Below are 26,099 nucleotides of genomic sequence, written 5' to 3'. Positions count from 1 at the left end.
GCATAAGGTGCTTTAGTAACAAAACGGATGGCACTGTGATAAACTGCATCCAGTTTGCTGAGTAGAGTATTGGAAGCTATTTTGTAGATGACATCGCCGAAGTCGAGGATCGGTAGGATAGTCAGTTTTACTAGGGTAAGTTTGGCGGCGTGAGTGGAGGAGGCTTTGTTGCGAAATAGAAAGCCGACTCTAGATTTGATTTTGGATTGGAGATGTTTGATATGAGTCTGGAAGGAGAGTTTGCAGTCTAGCCAGACACCTAGGTACTTATAGATGTCCACATATTCTAGGACGGAACCGTCCAGGGTGGTGATGCTAGTCGGGCATGCGGGTGCAGGCAGCGAACGGTTGAAAAGCATGCATTTGGTTTTACTAGCGTTTAAGAGCAGTTGGAGGCCACGGAAGGAGTGTTGTATGGCATTGAAGCTCGTTTGGATGTTAAATAGCACAGTGTCCAAGGAAGGGCCAGAAGTATACAGAATAGTGTCGTCTGCGTAGAGGTGGATCAGGGAATCGCCCGCAGCAAGAGCAACATCATTGATATATACAGAGAAAAGATTCGGCCCGAGAATTGATCCCTGAGGTACCCCCATAGAGACTGCCAGAGGACCGGACAGCATGCCCTCCGATTTGACACACTGAACTCTGTCTGCAAAGTAGTTGGTGAACCAGGCAAGGCAGTCATTAGAAAAACCGAGGCTACTGAGTCTGCCGATAAGAATATAGTGATTGACAGAGTCGAAAGCCTTGGCCAGGTCGATGAAGACGGGGGCGGGGCTGTTGGCCAAGGTTGGAGTCGCCAGGAGGAAGGCATGGCCAGCCGTTGAGAAATGCTTGTTGAAGTTTTCGATTATCACGGATTTATCGGTGGTGACCGTGTTGCCTAGCCTCAGTGCAGTGGGCAGCTGGGAGGAGGTGCTCTTGTTCTCCATGGAATTTACAGTATCCCAGAACTTTTTGGAGTTAGAGCTACAGGATGCAAATTTCTGCTTGAAAAAGCTGGCCTTTGCTTTCCTGACTGACTGCATGTATTGGTTCCTGACTTCCCTGAACAGTTGCATATCGCGGGGGCTCTTCGATGCTATTGCAGTTCGCCACAGGATGTTTTTGTGCTGGTCGAGGGCAGTCAGGTCTGGAGTGAACCAAGGGCTATATCTGTTCTTAGTTCTGCATTTTTTGAACAGAGCATGCTTGTCTAATATGGTGAGGAAGTAACTTTTAAAGAATGACCAAGCATCCTCAACTGACGGGATGAGGTCAATATCCTTCCAGGGTACCCGGGCCAGGTCGATTAGAAAGGCCTGCTCGCAGAAGTGTTTTAGGGAAAGTTTGACAGTGATGAGGTGTGGTCGTTTCACCGCGGACCCGTAGCGGATCCAGGCAATGAGGCAGTGATCGCTGAGATCTTGATTGAAGACAGCAGAGGTGTATTTGGAGGGCAAGTTGGTCAGGATAATGTCTATTAGGATGCCCATGTTTACGGATTTAGGGTTGTACCTGGTGGGTTCCTTGATGATTGACATAATTTGAGTCAGTTGAAGGTGTACCTTTGGATGTATTTCAAGGCCAACCTTCAAACTCAATGCCTCTTTGCTTGACATCATGGGAAAATCAACAGAAATCAGCCAAAAACTGTAGAAAATAATTGTGGACCTCCACAAGTCTGGTTCATCCTTGGGAGCAATTTCCAAACTGAAGGTACCACGTTCATCTGTACAAACAATAGTACGCAAGTATAAACACCATGGGACCACGCAGCCGTCATACCGCTCAGGAAGTAGACGCGTTCTGTCTCCTAGAGATGAACGTACTTTGTGAAAAGTGCAAATCAATCCCAGAACAGCAAAGGACCTTGCGAAGATGCTGGGGGAAACAGGTACAAAAGCATCTATATCCACAGTAAAATGAGTCCTATATCAACATAACCTGAAAGGCCGCACAGCAAGGAAGAAGCCACTGCTCCAAAACCGCCATAAAAAAGCCAGACTACGGTTTGCAACTGCACATGGGGACAAAGATCATATTTTGGAGAAATGTCCTTTCGTCTGATGAAACAAAATTAGAATTGTTTGGCCATAATGACCATCGTTATGTTTTGGAGGAAAAAGGGGGAGGCTTGCAAGACGAAGAACTCCATCCCAACCGTGAAGAACAGGGGTCATGTTTTGGCAGCATCATGATTTGGGGGTGCTTTGCTGCAGGAGGGACTGGAGCACTTCACAAAATAGATGGCATCATGAGGCAGGAAAGTTATATGGATATATTGAAACAACATCAAGACATCAGTCAGGATGTTAATGCTTGGACGCAAACTGGTCGTCCAAATGGACAATGACCCCAAGCATACTTCCAAAGTTGTGGCAAAATGGCTTAAGGACAACAAAGTCAAGGTACTGGAGTGGCCATCACAAAGCCCTGATCTCAATCCTATAGAAAATGTGGGCAGAACTGAAAAAGCGTGAGTGTAAACTTCTGACCCACTGGGAATGTGATGAAAGAAATAAAAGCTTAAATAAATCATTCTCTCAACTATTATTCTAACATTTCACATTCTTAAAATAAAGTGGTGATCCTAACTGACCTAAGACAGGGAATTTTTACTAGGATTAAGTGTCAGGAATTGTGAAACTGAGTTTAAATGTATTTGGCTACGGAGTATGAACTTCCGACTTCAACTGTGCCTTCCTAATACAGGTACATGTCTAGTGGTTCCTGTAAATTATTAACTAATGTGCATGTCCAATAGCCTTCACAAGACCAGGCTAATGGTAACTATCAATGATTAACTAATGTGCATGTCCAATAGCCTTCACAAGACCAGACATGACCCAGAATGGTTAAGCCTGTATTGACCCAGCTTGCACATAGGTTCTGGTTACACATATACTAATGGTTAACTCCATATCGATTCTGCTGACTACTTCTACGAAAACAGTATAGGTACTCAAAAATCCCCAACACTAGCACTCCTGTCAGGTAGCCAGCTACAGTTACCCATAGCTGGCTAGCTAGTTTTATAGTTTGGTCATTTATTCCAATACATTTCAGAATTGCACTCCTCACTACGAAACTAAGCCAATTTAGGAACACTAATATATATATATAATTTGCAAGCTAGCTTCATGTTTACTGAGATACCAAACATGCAGGTTGTTGATTAAATTTGACACTTCGCGGCCACCAGAGTTTGACATGTGACTACAGTTTGCAATGAATTGTGGGTCATATCAACCCATCAAGTGACCAAAGTTGTTCACTCGCTCCTTCAAGCTAAATCGAGGGCCAACGTTAGGGAATTAGACCTCCCTTAAGATGGCAATCAAACTGCATCCGGTTTCAACGGGGATACCCCCGAGGGGAAAACAACGTGTTTGGAATGTAGCCATTTATTTTCTTTGTTAGAACGGCCAGTTGAATATCTGGTCAAATAATGGCTAATATGTAAGAAATCAGTGAAGGAATGTGAACATTTGCACACTTCGGGAGGAAGGAGATAATTATGTCATAGTCACAGATTCCTAAACATGACTGTATGAACTGCCTTAATTTTGCTGGACCCCAGGAAGAGCAGCTGCTGCCTTGGCAGCTAATGGGGATCCATAATAAATACTGTAATGAAACAAGCTGGGAGCAGGTCTCGAACCCTCGACCTTCTAGCCCGAAGTCCAGCCCGCTATCGACTGTGCCGCAAAAGCATGCTCTAGCTGCAGTGTCGGTATCCGTGCTTATAAATCCAGGGTGGTTACAATACAAATTATATAGTTGTAGGCAACTTTTAAAAAATGTATTTACTTTAACTAGGCAAGTCCGTTAAGAAGAAATTCTTATTTAGAATGACGGCCTATGAACAACGGATTAACAGCCTTTTTCAGGGACAGAACGACAGATGTTTACTTTGTCAGCTCGGCGATTCGGTTACTGACCCAACGCTGTAAACACTAGGCTACCTGCCGCCCAAAACAGAACACAGGCATATGGAGGTTCAAAGATGATGAAAACTAGGCCTAGACATTTTATACAACACAGCGGGCATATAATGTTAAAACCAGACTTACCCGATCCATTGTGGAAGCTACTGTTTCTTTGTATGATATGAACTGCTGTCCTCGTCAACAATTTGCTGTTGTCTTGTTCTTCTTTAAGGTTTTATGGCAGACTACACCTATTGGCGTATTGCCGCCACCTACTGTACGGCGGGTGAACGAAAAATATAAATATCCATCCAAATAGTTTTTATCGTTGGTAAAGAATTCATGCAGGACATCTCTCCATAATTGTGTCAAATCTTCATGAATTTGTTCCATTATAAATCTACTGATGTCTTGCCACAGATTCTTAACATGAATACCATTAAAAAAGATGCAACACTGTTTCTGGGTGGTCATTACACTTGGTACAATTTAAATGTATCTATTTTTTAACTTCTTCATATAGTGGTTGGCAGGTTAATATGAATGAATAATTTTATAATAAACTTCCTATATTGTGTTAGTAAGTACATATTTTGTATTTTACCTTTATTTAACTAGGCAAGTCAGTTAAGAACAAATTCTTATTTTCAATGACAGCCTAGGAACAGTGGGTTAACTGCCTGTTCAGGAGCAGAACGACAGATGTGTACCTTGTCAGCTTGGGGATTTGAACTTGCAACCTTTCAGTTACTAGTCCAAAGCTCTAACCACTAAGCTACCTGCCTCCCCATTGTAACACGTAAATTGACTGAGAACACATTCTAATTCATAGCAACGACCTGGGGAATAGTTACAGGGGAGGGAAGAGGGGATGAATCAGCCAATTGGAAGATGGAAATTATTAGTTGAGCATGATGGGTTGAGGGCCAGATTGGGAATTTAGATCTTTAGTGACCACAGAGAGTCAAGGACACCTGTTTAACGTCCCATCTGAAAGACAGCACCTTACACAGGGTAATGTCCCCAATCACTGCCCTGGGCATTGGGATATTTTTTTTCAGACCAGAGGAAGAGTGCTTCCTAGTGGCCCTCCAACAGCATCTGGTCTCCCATCAAGTGATCAACCAGGACTAACCCTATTTAGCTTCAGAAGCAAGCCAGCAGTGGGATGCAGGTTGGTATGCTGCTAGTTAAATGGTAAGAAGATTGTAACCAGCATCACGCTGCTGCTCCCTCACTAGCTCGCAAGGAGATCAGATCTCAGATTCTCTGTCTTGCAAACACACGTGACATCCCTCTTAAACTATTAACAATCTCTGCCAGCAAAAAGCGAGCTTCGTGCGGCTTGGGGGTATTTCCAGTTCAGGAGTGAGTTTAAAGAACACAACTCAATACAAGAGCACACACAGTACAAGTGAAGTTTAAAACAGTAATTTATTTACAAATACTTACAAATAACAGTGAGAGTCTCTTCAGGAGAGAAGAGATTCTTGTATTTTTTTAATTTTTTTTATTTCACCTTTATTTAACCAGGTAAGCTAGTTGAGAACAAGTTCTCATTTACAATTGCGACCTGGCCAAGATAAAGCAAAGCAGTGCGACACAAACAACAACACAGAGTTACACATGGAATAAACAAGCGTACAGTCAATAACACAATAGAAAAAAAAGAAAGTCTGGCGTGACGAGGTAAGGCAATAAATAGGCCATAGTAGCGAAGTAACTACAATTTAGCAAATTAACACTGGAGTGATAGATGAGCAGATGAAGATGTGCAAGTAGAAATACTGGTGTGCAAAAGAGCAGAAAAGTAAATAAAAACAATATGGGGATTAGGTAGGTGGATTGGGTGGGCTATTGCAGCCTTCTACGGCACAGGAGTATCTGCCTGCATCCTCTTTGCTGACTGGGTCTAGGATCAGGGAGTTTTCTTGAGTCTTTGAGTTGGTGAGATGTTTTTAGTTCTTGTACCAGAAGTAGGTGGGGTTCAGTTAGAGTACAGGTGGTGCTACAGGTCAGTGTCAGATTCCCTTTCTCTGTGGCTGGAGTCTCCTTCACCTGCAGACCTGAAATTAGGTGTAGAAACATCCCTTTGTCAGTACTCTGTGCCATAGACCAAGACTCCATATCTTAAACTGTTTGTGTAATATTACCTGTATTAGTAGTTGTAGAAGTAGTAGATATTATATATTACCTGCGACATTCAGAGTTGTTACAGGGAAGCTGTACCCCCATTCTCTAAATTCTGTTATAAATCTGAACTTGTACTCAGCAGAATCGTTCTCTCTTAGGTCTGTGATTTTCAGGGTGCAGTCCTTCTCTTGAATCGCACGGTCTTTTTTGGGGGCCTTAAGGTACTCAGCACGATCTGCATGCTCTGTGTCCAAGTTCAGGGCTTTAAGCACTTCATCACGTTTCTCTGAATATACTAGTTTGCTTTTAAAACGTCATGAATATTTGGGTGTCTATATGTGCAGGGCAGTTCCACTGTTGAGCCCTTCAAAGCACAGATACTCTGATGAGTGTAAGTCACGTTGAAACAGTTCTGACCAAAAACAACAAACAATTGGAGGTACATCAACTAGTTACAGTAGTTCCACTGTACTGTAAATCAACACTGACTAAAGTTATATCTGTAATGGTATCCATTGTTGCATTGGGTCATCTTAGATTTTTAAAAACACACACACTGCAGGAGAAAGGAGACCCTCAAAGCCTTTCACAGGAGTAGCTGTCTGAATGATATCTCTTAGCTGACAATGTGGACTTGGATAACCATGCTAGACGTTGTCCATTCTTGTACCAAATGTAGGTGGGGTTGTCACTCAGAGGACAGCTGGTGCTACAGGTCAGTGTTACTTTCTGTTCAAACAATGTGTTGATGGGAGACAGCATCACCTGGCTTTTTTGTCCACACTTTATTGCCGTAGTTGCTGAGTTGAGTGTGAATGGAAACCATAGAGAAGTGTCAATCAGTGAGATGTGAGAGACAATTACTAAAGTGACATGGGGACGCCTAACACTGAACACACCAGAATAACACTAAGAAGCATCTTGAATTGTTTGTAGGTTGAACAACCCAGAGAAAAAGGGCAACCACCTGTGATTGCTTTATGCCTCTCTCTAATGTCAATATGCCTTGTCTACTACTGTCTTGGCTAGTTCTTATTGTTTTATTTCACTGTAGAGCCCTCAGTCCCGCTCAAAATGCCTTACATAGCTCTTTTGGCCAACCCCACACACATGTAGAGACCTCACCGGGCTTAACTGGTGCCTCCAGAGACGAAACCTCTCTCATCGTCACTCAATGCCTAGGTTTACCTCCAATGTACTCACATCCTACCATACCATTGTCTGTACATTATGCCCTGAATCTATTCTACCACTCCCAGAAATCTGCTCTTTTTATTCTCTGTCCCCAACGCACTAGACGACCAGTTCTTATAGCCTTCAGCCGTACCCTTATCCTACTCCTCCTCTGTTCTTCTGGTGATGTAGAGGTTAACCCAGGCCCTGTTGCCCCCAGTTCCACTCCTATTCCCCAGGTAACCGTAAAAGCTTTGAAAGCCTTGATTTCATGCATGTTAAGCCTCCTCCCCAAGATTTTTTTTCACTGCTTTAGCACACTGCGCCAACCCTGATGTTCTAGCTGTGTCTGAATCCTGGCTTAGGAAGGCCACCAAAAATTCTGAAATTTCCATCCCCAACTACAACATTTTCTGCCAAGATAGAACTGCCAAAGGGGGTGGAGTTGCAATCTACTGCAGAGACAGCCTGCAGAGTTCTGTCATGCTATCCAGGTCTGTGCCCAAACAGTTCGAGCTTTTAAAAATCCACCTTTCCATAAATAAGTCTCACTGTTGCCACTTGTTATAGACCCCCCTTAGCCCCCAGCTGTGCCCTGGACACCATATGTGAATTCATTGCCCCACATTTATCTTCAGAGTTTGTACTGTTAGGTGTCCTAAACTGGGATATGCTTAACAACCCCGGCCGTCCTACAATCTAAGCTAGATTCTTCAGATCTGTTAAATTCTCATAATCATGACTATAGTATTGATACATGGGACCCTGTCATTATCACAATATATGGTTTATCACTAAATCTATCAAACACCATTTTTCAAGATATACAAGTCAAGAGTACTTACAGAGTGAAGTGAAGGAGGGAGGTCTTGTAAGTCAACTGACTGGCAGTGCATAGAAACAGAAAGTGTGAGTTCTGTGGTTGACTCATATCTAAAGTAGTCAGGACACAAGTATCTTATACAGAAATTCCTTTTCCTTCCTCTTTAAGTCATTAACATGCATCTCGTAGCTTACTTAGAACAATTATAATAAGACATGGAACTTACATGGCACATTTCAAAGACCTAAAGACACTTGATGCAACATGACTAATGATGTCACATGGACCTACAGATCTGTGCCCCAGTTAGAGTAGATGACTATATATTGAACAGCAACAGAGAGGAGAAAGATGGTAATTATTATGTAGATTACACCTATGTCAAGTTGTGCTACCGCTTTAATAAAGACAACCTATTTATATCAACTGTTTATTACTGATAATGCTAATTACTGATAATGCAATTAAGTGGTATCAGGCAATTAACATAATCACCTACTTTTTTATTACCTGCTAAAACATAACACATATGGAACCGATGCAAAACAAACCAAAGGTTTAACTATGAGACTGACATGTTGACATTCATTCTGCAAAGCAAACCATCAAGAACAAAGGTTTAACTATGAGACTGACATGTTGACATTCATTCTGCAAAGCAAACCATCAAGAACAAAGGTTTTACTATGAGACTGACATGCTGACATTCATTCTGCAAAGCAAACCATCAAGAACAAAGGTTTTACTATGAGACTGACATGCTGACATTCATTCTGCAAAGCAAACCATCAAGAACAAAGGTTTTACTATGAGACTGACATGCTGACATTCATTCTGCAAAGCAAACCATCAAGAACAAAGGTTTTACTATGAGACTGACATGCTGACATTGATTCTGCAGAACAAACCACCAAGAACAAAGCTGAATTGTAATGTAAAAGGTAATATCAAGTGTACTTCCAGAGTGAAGAGAGGAGTTTGGTAGGATACATTATACTGGCTGTGTGTAACAGAAGAGTGTGAGTTCTGTGGTTGACACCAACTAGATGTACTGAGGGTCTAAGATGGTGATGCAGATCTGGCTTCCTGTACCCATGATGCCTTTTCCTGACAACCAACACGTCACTGAAGTGCTTATAAAAAATATGTAAATGTTTTTGGAGCACACCTATCTATTGTCGTATATCGGCCACCTACTGCACTGGTAGTGAACGAAACATAAAAATATCCATTGCGGTAAAGGTGGCGGAGGGTAATACAGTACCACCATCATATACAATACAAACATTTCACTGATCAGATATAACCTGTAACGACTCCCACCGAAGGTGGCTCCCCTTCCTGTTCGGGTGGCGCTCGGCGGTCGTCGTCACCGGCCTACTAGCTGCTACTGACTTTTCCTCCCCCTCCCTTTTTGTTGAGTAGGTACACCTGTTTGTGGTTAGGGTGATTTGTGGGGCTTTATTACCCAGCAGCCCGGCCTGCTGGGTGTGCGGGATTGTTGTGTGTACACTCTGTACATTCTTGTTGTCTCTGGGTATCGTGTTGGTTGGTATTTTCCGTGTTTCTCACTCTGTTTGTGGTGAAGCATTTGTTTTTTGAGTAGCGTCGTGTTTGCACCCGTGTGGGGGAATTAAATTTGGAACGCTACTCTGAACTCTCTGTCTCCTGCGTTTGACTCCTGTTCATCCACTACACCTCGGGCATTACATAACCTGGCGGTGTCACGTTCCTGACCTTGTTTTCCTTTTGTATAGTTGTGTTTAGTGGGGCAGGACGTGAGCTGGGTGGGCAGTCTGTGTTGTTTGTTATATGTTTAGTGTCATTGTTAATTGACCTTGTATGGTTCTCAATCAGAGGCAGGTGTTTGACGTTTCCTCTGATTGAGAACCATATATAGGTAGGTTGTTTCACATTGTTTGTTGTGGGTGGTTGTCTCCTGTGTCCGTATATGTTACCACACGGGACTGTTTCGTTTTGTCGTTCGTGTATGTAGTCTGTTCCTGTTCGTGCGTTCTTCGTATATTGTAAGTTCTCAAGTCCAGGTCTGTCTACGTCGTTTTGTATTTCTCAAGTGTTCTTCGTGTTTCGTCTTTGCTTTAATAAATATCATTATGTATTCATCACCCGCTGCGCCTTGGTCCGCTCATTCACCACAAGACGACCGTTACAGTCTGGGGGTCCTCCCCCAGAATTTTGATGGGCATCTAAAAGGTCATTTCCCACATTTTTAGACAATCCAATATGGAATATGCTGTCTCAATTTAGAACAGAAAGAAACAAAAATGACCACAGTCATTCTTATTCTTTTTTTCTTTAACCTTAATTTAAGGTTTTAAGGTCCTATAGGATATAGCCTACATTTTAAGAGGACGATTTGCAGACAAAGACAAATAAATGGGCAATCAATATTATTAATAATGAAAATGCGCAACGCTCGCTCACCATAGTAGCCTAACCTACAGAGCATTCAGGAAAGTATTCAGACCAGACAGCCCAAGCCCATTAGATATAGAGGATGTATTAATAAAGACAGTCAGAAGTCTTTGAATTATTTCAAGAGATGTTCATTTGTTAGGCTATTTGTTAAAGGTGCAACACAATATTTATTATTGAATTACCTTTGATCTAGTTCAGTCTTATTAATCACAACATTTTGGGGGGAATCTATTAATTGTATAATTTATTTTTATAGCCATGTGATGCTACAGTGGTGGTCATGCAACCTAATGAATCACACTTTTTCCAGTATTTGGGAGCACGGACTGTAGGCCTTATATTAGGAAGTTTGACTGTTGTATTTGTGAATTCCACTCTGTATGTAGGCTCGTTATAGCCTTTAAGTATATATGTTATATTTATTAAGTCTAGGCTATAACCTGTCCTGAGTTAAATAGCCAAGGGGTCCCAAATGGTTACAACTATCTATAGCCTATTCTTATTGCCTGATCTGTTTTCCCTACCAGCCACTTCATGTGCTTCTTAAACTATTTTGTTTAAAATGTATTTAGAGGCTATATTTAGAGGCCAGTGAGCTAGGGTCTCTTTTTATATTTAACCTTTATTTAACTAGGCAAGTCAGTTTTAAGAACAAATTCTTATTTACAATGGCGGCCTACTTCGGCCTCCCCTAACACGGACAACGCTGGGCCAATTGTGCGCCGCCCTGTTGGGACTCCCAATCCCAGCCGGATGTGATACAGCCTGGATTCAAACCAGGTACTATAGTGACACCTCTTGCACTGAGATGCAGTGCCTTAGACCTCTGCACCACTCGGGAGCCCAAATGGAGGCCTATAATAAAAACTGTTATGAAACACAAATAGAGTTCTATAATTATCCCGCAAGACACCAGTACCCACAATGATAGCCTAAGTTGAAGGCCTATTTTTTTATATTTGGATCGGCCTAAATTAAGCATTTAATAATTAAAGTGATAGGCTAAATAACTTTGGAAATGTAGATAATTTTGAATACACACATGGATTTCAATAAACAAACGGATCAAACTGTTCTATTCTCTTTGATTTAGTTCCTATTGTAACTCAGACAAGTGACAGAATGGATGATATACTGACTCACTGAACTGAATGAAGGATGAATTAAATGTTCACATATGTTGGAATGATGAGTTGCACGCATCATGCATGCTCTGCACTTTATTTGGCTAGTAGGCAAATAAGTCTACATTAGGGTATAATGACTCCGTGGCTACATGCCTCCAGAAGGGCGTCTTCTGAGGCTGAGGGGTGCTTTTACTAAGGCGCGTGGTGCTGCATGGAGATCACAAGCTCTTCAACTGGGCAGCAGTGTCACAATGGAGGGAACAGCCTATAGGGAGTCTACCTAAGACCACTGCAACAGTTATTGTAAAGTGTGGGAATAAGCTGATGCCAGACTTAGCCTACATTTAACCTCTCCCTTATTAATTTCAAAGTCCATATGTTTATGCCCCGATTCATATAAATCATGTCAAATTTTTTAAAATTCATATTAACCCCTCATACAGAATATGCTTTGGCAAGATTTTGAGTGATGAAATACCTTTCAAAATATTCTATCACTAAATACTATGAATGACAAAGACTCCAGTGGTCACACAGAGAATTTGGAAAGTATTCAAACCCCTTGACTTCTTCCACATTTTGTTATGTTACATAAAATGGAGTCAATTAAACATTTTCCTTATCAATCTACCCACAATACCCCATAATGACAAAGCAAAAAAAGGTTTCAAGAAATAGTTTTAAAAAAAACTTAAAAAAAACTGAAATACCTTATTTACATAAGTATTCAGACCCTTTGCTATGAGACTTGAAATTGAGCTCAGCTGCATCCTGTTTCCATTGATCATTCTTGAGATGTTTCTAAAACTTGATTGGAGTTCACCTGTGGTAAATTAAATTGATTGGACATGATTTGGAAAGGCACACACCTGTCTATATAAGGTCCCACAGTTTACTGTGCATGTCAGAGCAAAAATCAAGCCATGGGGTCGAAGGAATTGTCTGTAGAGCCTCGAGACAGGATTCTGTCGAGGCACAGATCTGGGAAAGGGAACCAAAAAATGTCTGTAGCATTGAAGGTACCCAACAACACAGCGGCCTCCATCATTCTTAAATGGAAGAAATTTGGAACCACCAAGACTCTTCCTAGAGCTGGCCCCCCGGCCAAACTAAACAATCAGGGGAGAAGGGCCTTGGTCAGGGAGGTGACCAAGAACCCGATGGTCACTCTCACAGAGCTCCAGAGTTCCTCTGTGGAGATCGGAGAACCTTCCAGAAGGACAACCATCTCTGCAGCACTCCACCAATCAATCCTTTATGGTAGAGTGGCCAGACGGAAGCCACTCCTCAGTAAAAGGCACATCAGCCGCTTGGAGTTTGCCAAGAGGCATCAAAATGACTCTGACCATGAGAAACAAGATTCTCTGGTTTGATGAAACCAAGATTGAACTCTTTGGCCTGAATGCCAAGCATCACTTCTGGAAGAAATCTGGCACCATCCCTACAGTGAAGTATGGTGGTGGCAGCATCATGCTATGGGGATGTCTTTCAGTGGCAGGGATTGGGAGACTAGTCAGAGAGATTCTTGATGAAAACCTGCTCCAGAGCGCTCAGGGCCTCAGACTGGGGCGAAGGTTCACCTTCCAACAGGACAACAACCCTAAGCACACAGCCAAGACAACGTAGGAGTGGCTTTGGGACATGTCTCTGAATGTCCTTGAGGGGCCCAGCCAGATCCCGGACTTGAACCCGATCGAACATCTCTGGAGAGAACTGAAAATAGCTGTGCAGCGACATTCCCCATCCAACCTGACAGATTTTGAGAGGATCTACAGAGAAGATTGGAAGAAACTTCCCAAATACAGGTGTGCCAAGCTTGTAGCGTCATACCCAAGAAGACTCGAGGCTGTAATCGCTGCCAAACGTGCTTCAACAAAGTACTGAGTAAAGGGTCTGAATACTTATGTAATTGTGATATTTCATTTTATTTTGAATACATTTGCCAAAATGTCTAAAAAAAACAGGTATTTTTCATTGTCATTATGGGGTACTGTGTGTAGATTGATGAGACATAACAATATATTTAATCAATTTTAGAATTAAGTTGTAATGTAACAACATTTTGAAAAAGTCAAGGGGTCTGAATACTTTCCAAATGCACTGTACATAATTCATAGATTCACCAAACATAGAATAACAATCAATGTTTCATTATTCCTGGTATATACTACTGGCTGTGATTGTGGGCATTATAACGTAAATTTCTAATTCAATATTGCCCCATTCCCATTCTCTGGGCCCTGTCTGCAATCGTAGCCGTTAACCAAAACGTTATTTTGATGAATTTATTCATACTATTTCATCCTTCCACAAAATATAGTCCCAACACAAATCTAGGGTTGCTACCCAAGCCGGCTGTTCGTTCGTTCTATCGGTTCGGTTGCTGGAAAGACTGCAAACTAGCTGCACTTCGTTTCATTTCACCTTTTTCAATTGACATTTCTTTGTATATATCCATAAAATGATGCCAGCTGATTTAATGATTTCGACTGGCTGAGAAACGCTGTCTGTCAGTCTCGTCCCGACTCCCAACACGTACATTACTATGGGACAGCTGGAGATTGTTTCAATATTCAAATTCAATGTTGCTATTGTCAGAGAGACAGACAACAAGGTTTATATAAGGTGCATGCATGGGGATGTTCACGTCACCCAGATATATGCCCTTACTGTAGAGAAACACCTAGCAGACTGGAACTTCACTGTTGTAGGCATAATACAGCTAGTGGTATCTAGACTCACGCTGGCAAACAAATCCATTACATTATCTACCTAAATGTGAAGTAAACTCAACTGAGGAGTAGTAGAGAATGGAGAGTTTTGGCTATTAAATAAACACACAACTGCATGGCATATTTATATAGTGGATGATATATATATATATATATATATATATATATATTATTTACATTTTTTAAACGTAACCCTTATTTAACTTGGCAAGTTAAGAACAAATTCCTATTTACAATGACAGCCTACCCTGGCCAAATCCAGACAACGCTGGGCCATTTGTGCACCGCCCTGTGGGACTCCCAATCCCGTCTGGATGTGATAAAGCCTGGAATTGAACCAGGGACTGTAGTGATGCCTCGTGCACTGAGATGCAGTGCGCCAATTGGGAGCCCTAGGCCTAGCCTAAATCATATTTACTTTCTATTTTGCAGCTCAGGCGGTTATTCTAGACAAGGCTCTTCTGTGTCTTTATAGTATCATTCTAACACAAGTAATTTGCTGAAGGCCCTAGACTTTTATTTTGTTTTGAAAATGATACCGCAAAGCAACTAAAGTCTGGGCTGGAATTGCTTGATTGACTGGCTAACTTTGACTAGCTACGTTCCTGACAAAAGTTTGTAAGTATAACAGATATCTGTAACCGAGTAAAAGGATACATAAAGTAAGAATTCAACATGTAAATGTTCATTCATAGTCATAACATAGGGTTTTGTACGTTTACAGATCTAATTTAACAGTTATGTTTTCATGCATTACTTTTCTTACAATCTTAACAATTTACGTATGGATTTTCTTACACTAAACATGTGTGGTTCAACAAGGGTTCTTCTACGATCCTTAAAGTTCTCAAAAGAACCTTAGGGTTCTTGGCACTCAAAATGCCCCCCAAAAGGTTATTCCAAGAACCCCATAGGAGGTGGGGTTCATCGAGGAACCTCTTAAGTTGGTGGGGGTTCTTGCAGGACCTTAACTGCCCAACTGAAACACTTGGATTTGAATTTGAAAGGACAGACGGTGCAGGCACTTAACTGACAAATGTAAAGATCTCAATGTAAGGTTGTAACGCCCGTCGGAAGAAGTGGGCCAAGGTGCAGTGTCGTACGTGTTGCCTAGATACTGTTGGAATCGGCTGAACTTTGAACATTGAGATATTAAATAAATGATAGAGACAAAGCCTTGAATAGAAAGAGTTTGTAAAAAGACAGAAGGCTTTGGAATGTGTTTGATGGAGGAGAGCGATGTGTTGATACAGGGGAGACAGATAGACATCTGTGTATTAGAAGAAAGAGGGGTTGAGGTCGGGAGGTGAGGACAGATTCTTTTAAGAGAGTTATAAATGTTTGGAATCCTGTTACCCTCTTTATTAGCTTCCTGTAGAACCATAAAATGTAAGGATTGGAGAGAAAGGGGAGTAGGATGCATATATACTGTGAAGTCTGAAATCTTTTGCTGTCTGTAGGATGATAGGATGACATTTCAGACACAGACTGTGTGTAGGTTTAGTGTGGTGTGTGGATGGGATGTTTAAATCACTATCACATATAGTACATTTACTATAAGACCTCATGAATAAAGTTGGTTATATTGTGTTATTTAAAGATGGAATCTTTAATTGAATTTCATTAAAAGCCACAATGCCTATAACCCATGATTGGATTGAATCCCGCCCAATGTCTATTGAGCAGCACTGTGGCTGTTGAATTTCACAGTAGCGTACTGAAAATCCTGGTCCTGTTTCTGGGGGTAAGACAGTGGGACGGTGGAGTCCAGAGGCACTTCCTGGTTTCTGTGTTGGATGATGGCGTAGGTAACGTCATCCTGCTCGTCTATGATCGCTCTCTGTGCTGCAATAGGGGCCATGGCCATGCCTGAGATGTTGTCATACACTGGATTAGTGTCTCTCTGATGGGTAGAGAGGACAGACAACATGAGGGGTGAAAAATATGACCAGTCATTGAGTCATCTATACACAGATGACTGCAGTTCTCAGTCAACTGACTCCAACAAACTCACCTGTCCATTCTCTGCTGTATCTCTTCTGTCTCTTGTGTCAGAGGTGGATTTGGAGAACTTCTTCCTGATTTGTGAAAAAATTAATCAATTAATAAATGAACAATTAATCAAGCAATATACATATTTTGATCGATTATGCCACAGAATCATCTCACTCACCTGAACCACATGAACCCAAAGAGACAGATTATGAGAATCAGAATAACCGCTATGATTCCTACAACTGCATTCTTCAAAGACTTTGGTTCTCCAACAAACATAACAGGAGAACGGAGGTTCTCGTAGCCTTTAACACTACAGGAGTAGCTGACTGCGTCCTCACTGCTGATTTGGTCAATGTAGAGGTAGTTATCTTGGGTGTTTGGGTTGGTGAGAAGTTGTCCGTTCTTGTACCAGATGTAGGTTGGGTTGTCAGTCAGAGTACAGGTGGTGCTACAGGTCAGTGTCACCTTCCCTTCCTCTGTGCCAGGAGTCTCCTTCACCTGCAAGTCTGAAAATGAGTAAATGAAGACAAAATAGCACAATCATCATTATTTCCACCAATAATACTTAGACTAGATGATATAATACTGTAAGGACAGTATTACCTGTGACATTCAGAGTTATTCCAGGGAAGCTGTATCCCCATTTTACTGCAGTTGTTGTAAATCTAAACTTGTATTCAGCAGAGTCACTCTCTCTCAGTTCTGTGATTCTCAGGGTGGAGTCCTTGTCTGTAGTTCGATGGTACTTCACATGACCTGCATACGCTGGGTCCTAGGTTAGATCTGTAGTAACTCCAGACTCCCATTTGTTGAACCAGGATACTTCTGTGACGTTGTGCCAGCTGGGATGTCTATACGTGCAGCTAATGTCCACTGTTGACCCCTTCAAGGCACATATACTCCTCTTGGTGTAAGTCACATTCAAACAGCTCCATGAACACCTGAAACAAAATGTATCTGATCAATTCCTCAAATGATGAGACGATTTTCAAGTGTTTTAGATGTATTGGACTGGTTCATTTAAAATTAATAACAAATACAGACACATACATTGCATTCGGAAAGTATTCAGAACCCTTGACTTTTTCCACATTTTGTTATGTTACAGCCTTATTCTAAAATTGATTAAAAAATGTATTATTATTAAACGGTATAACAAGATAACATAACATCATCTATTTTCTACCTTGTATATTATGCCATATACTTTTTTTACTGGTGTTATTATCCAAGAGTGCACAGATTTGTCTGTTTTTCCCCACATGTTCTACTATTGGTCCACAGGCCTTAATGATTGATACTTAAGATGATTATTATAGGTGAGTTCAGACTCACACACTGTAGGAGCGAGAAAATCCTCATGGTCTTTTACAGCACAGGAGTAACTGTCTGCAGAGTAACACCAGACCACCAGAGTATTACAGGAGTATTGTTGGGAAGTAGGCTCATCGAGACGTTGTCCGTTCTTGTACCAGATGTAGGTGGGGTTGGTGTTGTCACTCAGAGTACAGGTGTTGCTACAGGTCAGTGTCACCTCCTGTCCCTTCACTGCATTGGTGGGAGAGACCATCACCTGGCTTTGTTGTCCACACCTTGTTGCTGTATTTGCTGAGTTGAGTGTAAATGAAAACCGCAGATAAGCATAACTTCGTGATGTGTGCGAGACAGCTGGGTCATTCCATGAAGAGTGCCTTTTGCTTCCCTTTGTGTAGCAATATTGAATTTTAAAAGCCTGTTATGGTAAATGAAGTGCCCTTTAATATAGACAACATGAAGAATTCAATAAATCTGATTGCCCGACAAGGTCAATGTCCACACCCCGCGGACATCTAATTAGCACAATACAAAAATCCCCATAAAAAATCCATCTATTTTAGATAGAGACAATTTTTTTTTTTGCATTGGATAAGTCTCAATCCACCGTATCTGCCTATTTCGCACTTCCGCATCTGCTGTGAAAGGTGACCGAGCTAGAGAGGTGTCTTCTCACAAAATCGTCTGAAGCGTCCGAACGGTCTAGGAAGTCCACAGGCCTCACAAGACTCGTCTGAAGGTCCCCCGTACCCGTTAAACAGGAATGGAAGTATATATGGACACTGTTTAGTGCCAAAAATAAGTAGTTAAATACATGTAAAAAAATATATATATATATAATCCTGATCTCTCAGATATACAGTACCAGTCAAAGGTTTGGACACACCTACTCATTCAAGGATTTTTCTTAATTTTTACTATTTTCTACATTGTAGAATAATAGTGAAGACATCAAAACTATGAGAGTGTGCAATGCTGTCATCAAGGCAAAGGGTGGCTACTTTGAAGAATCTCAAATAAAACAATATTTGAATTTGTTTAACACCTTTTTGGTTACTACATGATTCCATATGTGTTTTTTCATAGTTTTGATGTCTTCACTATTATTATACTATGTAGAAAATAGTACAAATAAAGAAAAGCCCTTGAATGAGTAGGTGTGTCTAACCTTTTTGACTGGAACTGTAGGTCAGATACTTCAGAACAAACGTCCTTCAGATTTGTTTTTGAAACGATCTGTTGTTCTATGTAATGAATGTGTTATTCAGTGCGATTGTATGGGCTAACAGCTGTAAGGGATTTATTTCATTTTGGGGGGATGCTTTAAGGGGGTCTTAGAATTCAAAATCAAGTAGTAAAATGATCCTTGGTATGACGTTCTTAAAACAATTACATGTAGCTTAGTCGAACATCTAATAGTTAAATCATAGTATAAAAAGCAGGTGAGCTGGTTCTACTCTTTTTAGACATTTTCTGGTGTTTTGTGGTGGAGAACTGAGCGGGACGAGAATAACACGTCAACCCTGTTACCCATAGATAGACAGGCTAGATATGTTTGAACAATTAAAACATTTGTGTGAAGCTTGCTTTCGAATGCAACTCCCTGTTGCACACAACAACCTTCCATTCCCCTCATGAGATTAAATTGTCAACCCCGTTACGGTCAACCCTGTTACGGTCAACCATGTTACGGTCAACCCCGTTACGGTCAACCCCGTTACGGTCAGCCCCGTTACGGTCAGCCCCGTTACGGTCAGCCCCGTTACGGCCAGCCCCGTTACGGTCAGCCCCGTTACGGTCAGCCCCGTTACGGTCAGCCCCGTTACGGTCAGCCCCGTTACGGTCAACCCTGCAACTTTATTTGGAACTTAATAGGCACTTACTATAGTAATTTTTTATTGAACATCTTGAGATGGGAAAACATTAAGTTGAACACGTGCTCTTTATGAGAGAATGTTAAAATTAGGTGAAATCTGAATAATCTTTTGACCAAGATACACTTCTCAGAAGGCACCTAATTGGTGGATGACCCAGCTTCTGAAGGGAAATGGGATTGCCTAAAAGACCCCTGAACACACCAGAATATTCATATTCATGTTGTCCTGAACTGTCTCATGGCATTTTGTAATTGTCTGTAGATTTAATAGCAACAAGGATACCTATCATAAGAAGACTATTACAGATCTAAGAACGTGACCATACAGTACCTGCCACAGACCAGAGAAAGACCACCAACACACTTCCTGCTGTTCTCAAGGCCATTGTTGCATCACCCACCCTGTAGTCTTAGAAAAATAAACAAGAACTCTCTATAGCTGGTGATTAACTACTCCTTATAAATAAATTGAGAGGTAAACAATTACTTATTGAACAGACCTCTCTATAGCACTGTATACACATAATAATCATTTTATTGCTCAAAATCTGTTTTATTCTTACAATCCTATAGCATTGAGACATGGGTCCCTAGTATTATCATTAGCCAGAAGAATATGGTTAATCACTAAAAACATACTACCAAACACTATTCCATAAGATATCTTCAAGTGTACTTACAGAGAAAAGTGGAGAGGTTTTGTAAAACAACTCACTGGCAGTATGAAAATGAGAAGTAAGTGAGTGGTTGACACATGATGTAGTCAAGATGACACATGATGTAGTGCACAAGTTGCTGTAATGTCCTTCCCTTTCACGCAAGAAGACAACTATTATTAGACGGTTTCCATTGCATAAGTTGCATCACGGCTGACAAACAAACTTGTGGCAAGGCGGCATTTGCCCCAGCACATTAGATTTTGTTTAATAAAATAGTTAGACGCAAAGGGGACAAACTGCTGTTTTTAGACCGATTTGCCTCGTGATTGTTTCAACTCACACACAGAATGCTGCTGCAGGCTCTTTGTATGTCTTGACCAATCAGATTAATTAAAATCACAGGTCGCGCGGTTCGGGTACAACGCACAAAGCTCAAGGAGCGCGCTCCACTTTCCACCTTTATTTATTTAGTAAGCATGATAATGCATCAGTCCCGACAGACAGAAGTACCCGCTTTAGAGAAACATTTGCAGAAGATTAAGCAATAACTTTGCAAAATGTGTAATGATTATTTACTCACTAAATTATGTGCAAATGTTAAACAAATTACTTTCAACTAAATTTTGAATTAAAATTTTGATTTAACTGTTGTTTATCAGCCCATTGCTAAGCTAGCTAACACTTCGGACGCGATAGCTAGCTAATGCTAGTAGGCGACCTCGTCCTGCTTATCAGGTGTTTAGAGATCAACAGCTCAACTAACTAGGCCTAGTCGTAGATTCAGTAATGTATCAGTTGTGAAGACCCGGACGGTTTTAAAATCATGAATTGGTGAACATGCTAGCCAGCTAGATACATTTCCCCCATTTGTTTCCAGGGACTAAAGTGGGCACCTGATCGCGTTTCACTCCATTGCGTTGGCTTGGCAGGAGTCGTGCCCGTCTTGTTTGGAGGTAAGACATGTTAAAAAATAAATAGCATCTGATGAAATAGTGGAAAATGCAGCCAGTTATTTTATTCGATATTGGCTTGCAAGCCAGCCAAGTTATTTGTGCATTCTCTGTTGATGAGTCTGTTTAGCTACTTTGCTAGCTAGCAGCATGCAGTGTCTGTTTACTAACTTTCTCTTGTCACATTCCCTTCCCTTATTGTGTTGCACGATTGGGTTTGGTGTTACTAGTTAAAAATAGAGCCTGTTATTCTACTATTATTCTAAACTGACCAAGCCTATGAAAAACTGTTAACAAAACTATTGCACATTTTAATAAAGTATAAGGGATTTGCGTCAATTCAAATCTGGTATCAGGACAAAATGTGATTCAGAGTCACCGAATATACTTTAAGTATTTTTATTAAACTCAAGCTGTAAATGCAATTTTCGTATATACGGGTTCTCTGTATCACCTTGCAGGCTTTTCCCAGTCTGCAAGACGAAGGTAAATAGTCTTTATTCTCGAATGTTGGGGGTATTATGTAAGTTATCTTTGATTTTAAATTCTAAACGTGTTTAGCATTTATCAATAATAGTAGCTTCGGATATTCCAAACATATTGTGGGTTACTTGTATGACCGAAATACAAGGAAAGGAGTTATAGGTCCGAAAAGACCTATGGTGGGTGCATTACCGGAAAAAAAATATTGGCCTTAAATGATCCGGGCCTTGCAAGCCGTGGGTTATTTAAGGAGGATATAGTAAGTGTTGTTAGATAGTACGGTCGTTTTGTACAAATAGGACAGCCATTAATTCAAAAGACATACCTAAATGAAGTTTTAACCTAAAACAGGTGAGGATAAATTAGGTGGTGAGAAGGCAGGGTAATCCTAGGCGAACGGAATAACTGATCCTATTCAATACTGAAAGGGAATATCCAAAAGGGTGGGAGGGAAACTTAATATAGCGAAGTGAGATTGGATAATTACAACCAGAGTTTGACCAGGGAAGTAAGTCCCCTGGCTAATAACTGATCGTTTAAAGTGAGATCTAATGTCTGATCAATAACAACGCTATAGATGAAGTTTCCAGGGAAGAGAATCATATAAATTCATACACATAGATTATAACTAGGTAATGGTAAAACGCACATAACATAGAAATATATTCACCTAGATTGTGAGAGCGGTAGGAAGTGGTAACACACACATAGAGAAATAAATGAATAAATAGAAAGACATAGATAGGTGATAAAACTATATCCTTCGCTAGGATACCAGATATACAGAGGTAATATTGTTGATGAGATAGTAGTGGTGAGAATACGGCTGCAGGAGATAACGGTACAACCACCACCCAAAATTGTGGAGTCTGCTGAAGCCGAAGGAGGAACAGTTGGTGTAGAGAAAGAAAAAAAGTCGAGAAAAGCGGATAGGGTGAGTCAAAACAAAAATAGAAAATGTTTTAATTGTATTGAAACTGGACATTTCGCCCGGGAGTGTAACACTCCCTGCAAACATTGTGACAGGATTGGACACAATCACCGAGATTGTAATTTAACTAAGGGAAAGGTAAGGCGCGACTATCGGGAGAATAAGAGAGAGTCGAGAAACAACGAAAGCGAGAAAAATTTGAATTCTCACTGAGGAAAGGCTTGAGCTTTTAAATTAGGGATATTTTGTTGACTCGGGATTGGAATTACGAATACAGATACATGTAAAGTGGGTTTAAATGCGGATAAGTTTTTGTTACCTACATAGCTTTGGTGGATCAGTGGTAGAGTTCTCGCCTGGAACGCGAGAGTCTCGGGTTCGGTTCCTGGTAAATGCTTTGACTAAAATCAGAGGTTTTGATTGTAATTAAACTATTTGTATGTTTTGCATAGAAAGTTATAGTTGCTAGTGTTTGTATAAGATATAAACTGGACGTTTTAATAGATTGTTTAGCTTAAATTAATAGACTAATTCATTTCACTTAAAATAATAACGAAACGAATTTCGATGCAAGACGATGTCTGTTGCCTAAATTATATGTTTGAATAATGTATTGGGAATATGGTCGTAATTAAAATGCTGAATCAATAGATAGTTACTAAATTCTAATGAATTCTAAAATATTAATGAAGAGAGAATTAATTGTATGGTGATAACGCAAAACTGCGTTGTTACGTTGAATACACATTTACGTTACTCAAATTAATTTGAAAGTAGTTTAGGGACAGACTCCCACTCTTTTCTGTACTTCTGGCAGTACAATTTTGATTGAGAGATGTTATAAGTTCTGATTCAACAGATGTGATAAATTAGGTTTGGTTTATCGAACCCGTACTACTGTTGCTGCAGACAGCCAACAATTATTTACAATTCATTGAAAGTCATTGCGGCTTGGGTCTAGGTTGAGCGCCTGTTGATGACATCGCTCACAAGGCACTTTTGTTGTGACTGGGGTGTGGCAGAGAAAAGTGTTTGTGACATTTAGAAGGGAAATGCGTCCATTATGGTTTTGAGTCACTTTTCAGAAGTTGATAAACATTTCCAGATACATTTTTAAAAGTAGCTGTAAATCGTCAGGGTAGTTAGGAAAGATGCTAAAAACTAGCAACAGATTCGCTAGGTAGGCATCATTGATTTATGGTGTTTATTGGACTATATTCACCTGTGTGAAGGGAGATCTGAATGTCTGAATCGTAAAACATAGTAATAATGGATTCTGGTGGTTATTGATTATAAACATTGTATTCTGGTGCGTTTAAGTAGGATTCATTCTTCCGGGACGGATGGAAGTTATCTAAAATATGTAAATTGAAGGAGCCATGGGAAAATACGTTTACATATTTATTAAATACCTGGGATTAAATTACTGATTTCTTACACTGAGAAATGTACGACATTTGCGACAGAGGAAAAAAGTAATACGGTTAGATAATAAATATCAGGTTAATTGCATCTAAGGCTAGCATGTTCACTTAAGAAGGCATATACATGGATGTTGTTTAAAACTTATGATTAATGATTTGAGGTAAATTGGAAATTATCATTAGGTTTGGTTAATAGTTCACTTTTGAGTTTCTGAATCGATGTAGCACAGTGAATGCTAGTTAGGCGCTTTGTGTTTTTCCTGGGAGAGTGCGAGTTTTATTGTCTTCTTTAATGTTTAAAGGGACTATTATCTTGGGGAGAGATTGAGGAGTGAGATTGAGGCCATAAACGACCAAATTTTAAAGGGCCTGAAAGGTTTTTGTTTTTTCATTAAGGTTTGCAAATATACACACATAAAACATTTGTTAGGACTATTTGTTTTAGTGCAAAGGAATTTTAAAGGATATATATGGAGTTTTCTGAGTTTTTATTTTCTGAGTTTTAATTACACAAGTGATTTTTTTTTATTTAAAGGATAAAGGGTTCTTTAAAATGTCTAGGAACATGGTATACAGGGGTGGTGTAACCTTTGACCTTTATCATGGCTGTCTCTTGAGGTCTGATCAGGGCCATGAAGATAATGCATTTGTGGTCATTTGGGATACTAGTTTTGAGGTACATTAATTGGCTATTATTGATTTGGTATTGTCGTCAATAATAAATGAGGGAAGATATGATACATTTAGGTTTGGGCAGGAGATATTTTAAGCCAATATGGCAGGAAAATACATAAGCATTAAAATTATTTATGAGAAGAAATAAGTTTTAGTTCTTAGGAGTGGTAATTTACTGTGGATAAGGTATCCACACTGTAAAACATATATTAATTATTTATGGGACTGAGTTTAAGGTTAACCAATGTTATTATTTAATAAAAAACAGTGGACTCCTGGGGGAGAGAGCTTATTAGTAAAGAAGGGATTTGATATGGTTACCATTTGTTTTGGCCATTAGAAGATTTTTATTTAAATAGTATTAAAATTGACAGGGGTATATGGCATATGTGATGATTTAGGATTATTGATAGGTTGATTAAGGTTATGTAAGGACTTTAGAGATTGACACTATAAGACATGTTTTTTTTCTTTTTCTTTAATCAGGACAACAGTTTTCAGCTGTGCTAACATAATTGCAAAAAGGTTTTCTAATGATCAATTATCCTTTTAAAATTCTTAACTTGGATTAGCTAACACAGCGTGCCATTGGAACACAGGTGTGATGGTTGCTGATAAGGGGCCTCTGTACGCCTATGTAGATATTCCATAAAAAATCAGCTGTTTCCAGCTACAATAGTCATTTACAACATTAACAATGTCTACACTGTATATCCGATGAATTTGATGTTATTTTAAATGGTCAAAAACTGTGTTTTTCTTTCAAACACAAGGACATTTCTAAGTGACCCCAAACTTTTGAATGGTAGTGTAAATATACAGTACCAGTCAAAAGTTGACACACCTACTCATTCAAGGGTTTCTTTGTTTTTACTATTTTCTACATTGTAGAGTAATAGTGAAGACATCAAACCTATGAAATAATACATGGAATCATGTAGAAACCAAAAAAAGTGTTAAACAAATCAGAACATATTTTATATTTGAGATTCTTCAAAGTAGCCACCCTTTGCCTTGACATCTTTGCACACGTGGCGTTCTCTCAACCAGCTTCATGATGTAGTCACCTGGAATGCATTTCAATTAACAGGTGTGGCTTCTTAAAAGTTAATTTGTGAAATTTTTGAGCCAATCAGTTGTGTTGTGACAAGGTAGTGGTGGTATTTGGTAAAAGACCAAGTCCATTTTTTGTCAAGAACAGCTCAAATAAGCAAAGACAAACGACAGTCCATCATTACTTTAAGACATGTCAATACAGAACATTTCAAGAACTTTGAAAGTTTCTTTAAGTGCAGTCACAAAAGCAATCAAGCACTATGATGAAACTGGCTCTCATGAGGACCGTCACAGGAAAGGAAGACCCAGAGCTACCTCTGCTGCAGAGGATAAGTTTATTAGAGTTACCAGCCTCAGATTGCAGCCCAAATAAATGAGTTCAAGCAACAGACACA

The 26,099-nt window shown here is 40.1% G+C and overlaps 1 protein-coding gene and 1 long non-coding RNA gene across 2 annotated transcripts in view; both read right to left on the bottom strand.

The window, feature by feature from the left end:
* The window catches only part of LOC129839259 (zinc finger protein 91-like), a 119,927-nt gene that overhangs the window by 68,653 nt on the left and 25,175 nt on the right, over nt 1-26,099 (bottom strand). The gene's annotated exons all lie outside the window — the stretch shown is intronic.
* On the bottom strand, nt 17,541-20,311 carry LOC129839977 (uncharacterized). The gene is made up of 3 exons (XR_008757138.1): nt 20,207-20,311; nt 19,858-19,935; nt 17,541-17,944 (listed from the first exon to the last, which is right to left on the bottom strand). It is a non-coding gene; the product is annotated as an uncharacterized LOC129839977 (long non-coding RNA).

This window comes from Salvelinus fontinalis, chromosome 40, assembly GCF_029448725.1.
Source record: "Salvelinus fontinalis isolate EN_2023a chromosome 40, ASM2944872v1, whole genome shotgun sequence".
Taxonomy (NCBI): domain Eukaryota; kingdom Metazoa; phylum Chordata; class Actinopteri; order Salmoniformes; family Salmonidae; genus Salvelinus; species Salvelinus fontinalis.
Note: the sequence above shows the minus strand (reverse complement) of the source record. Positions and strands in the feature narration are given on the sequence as shown.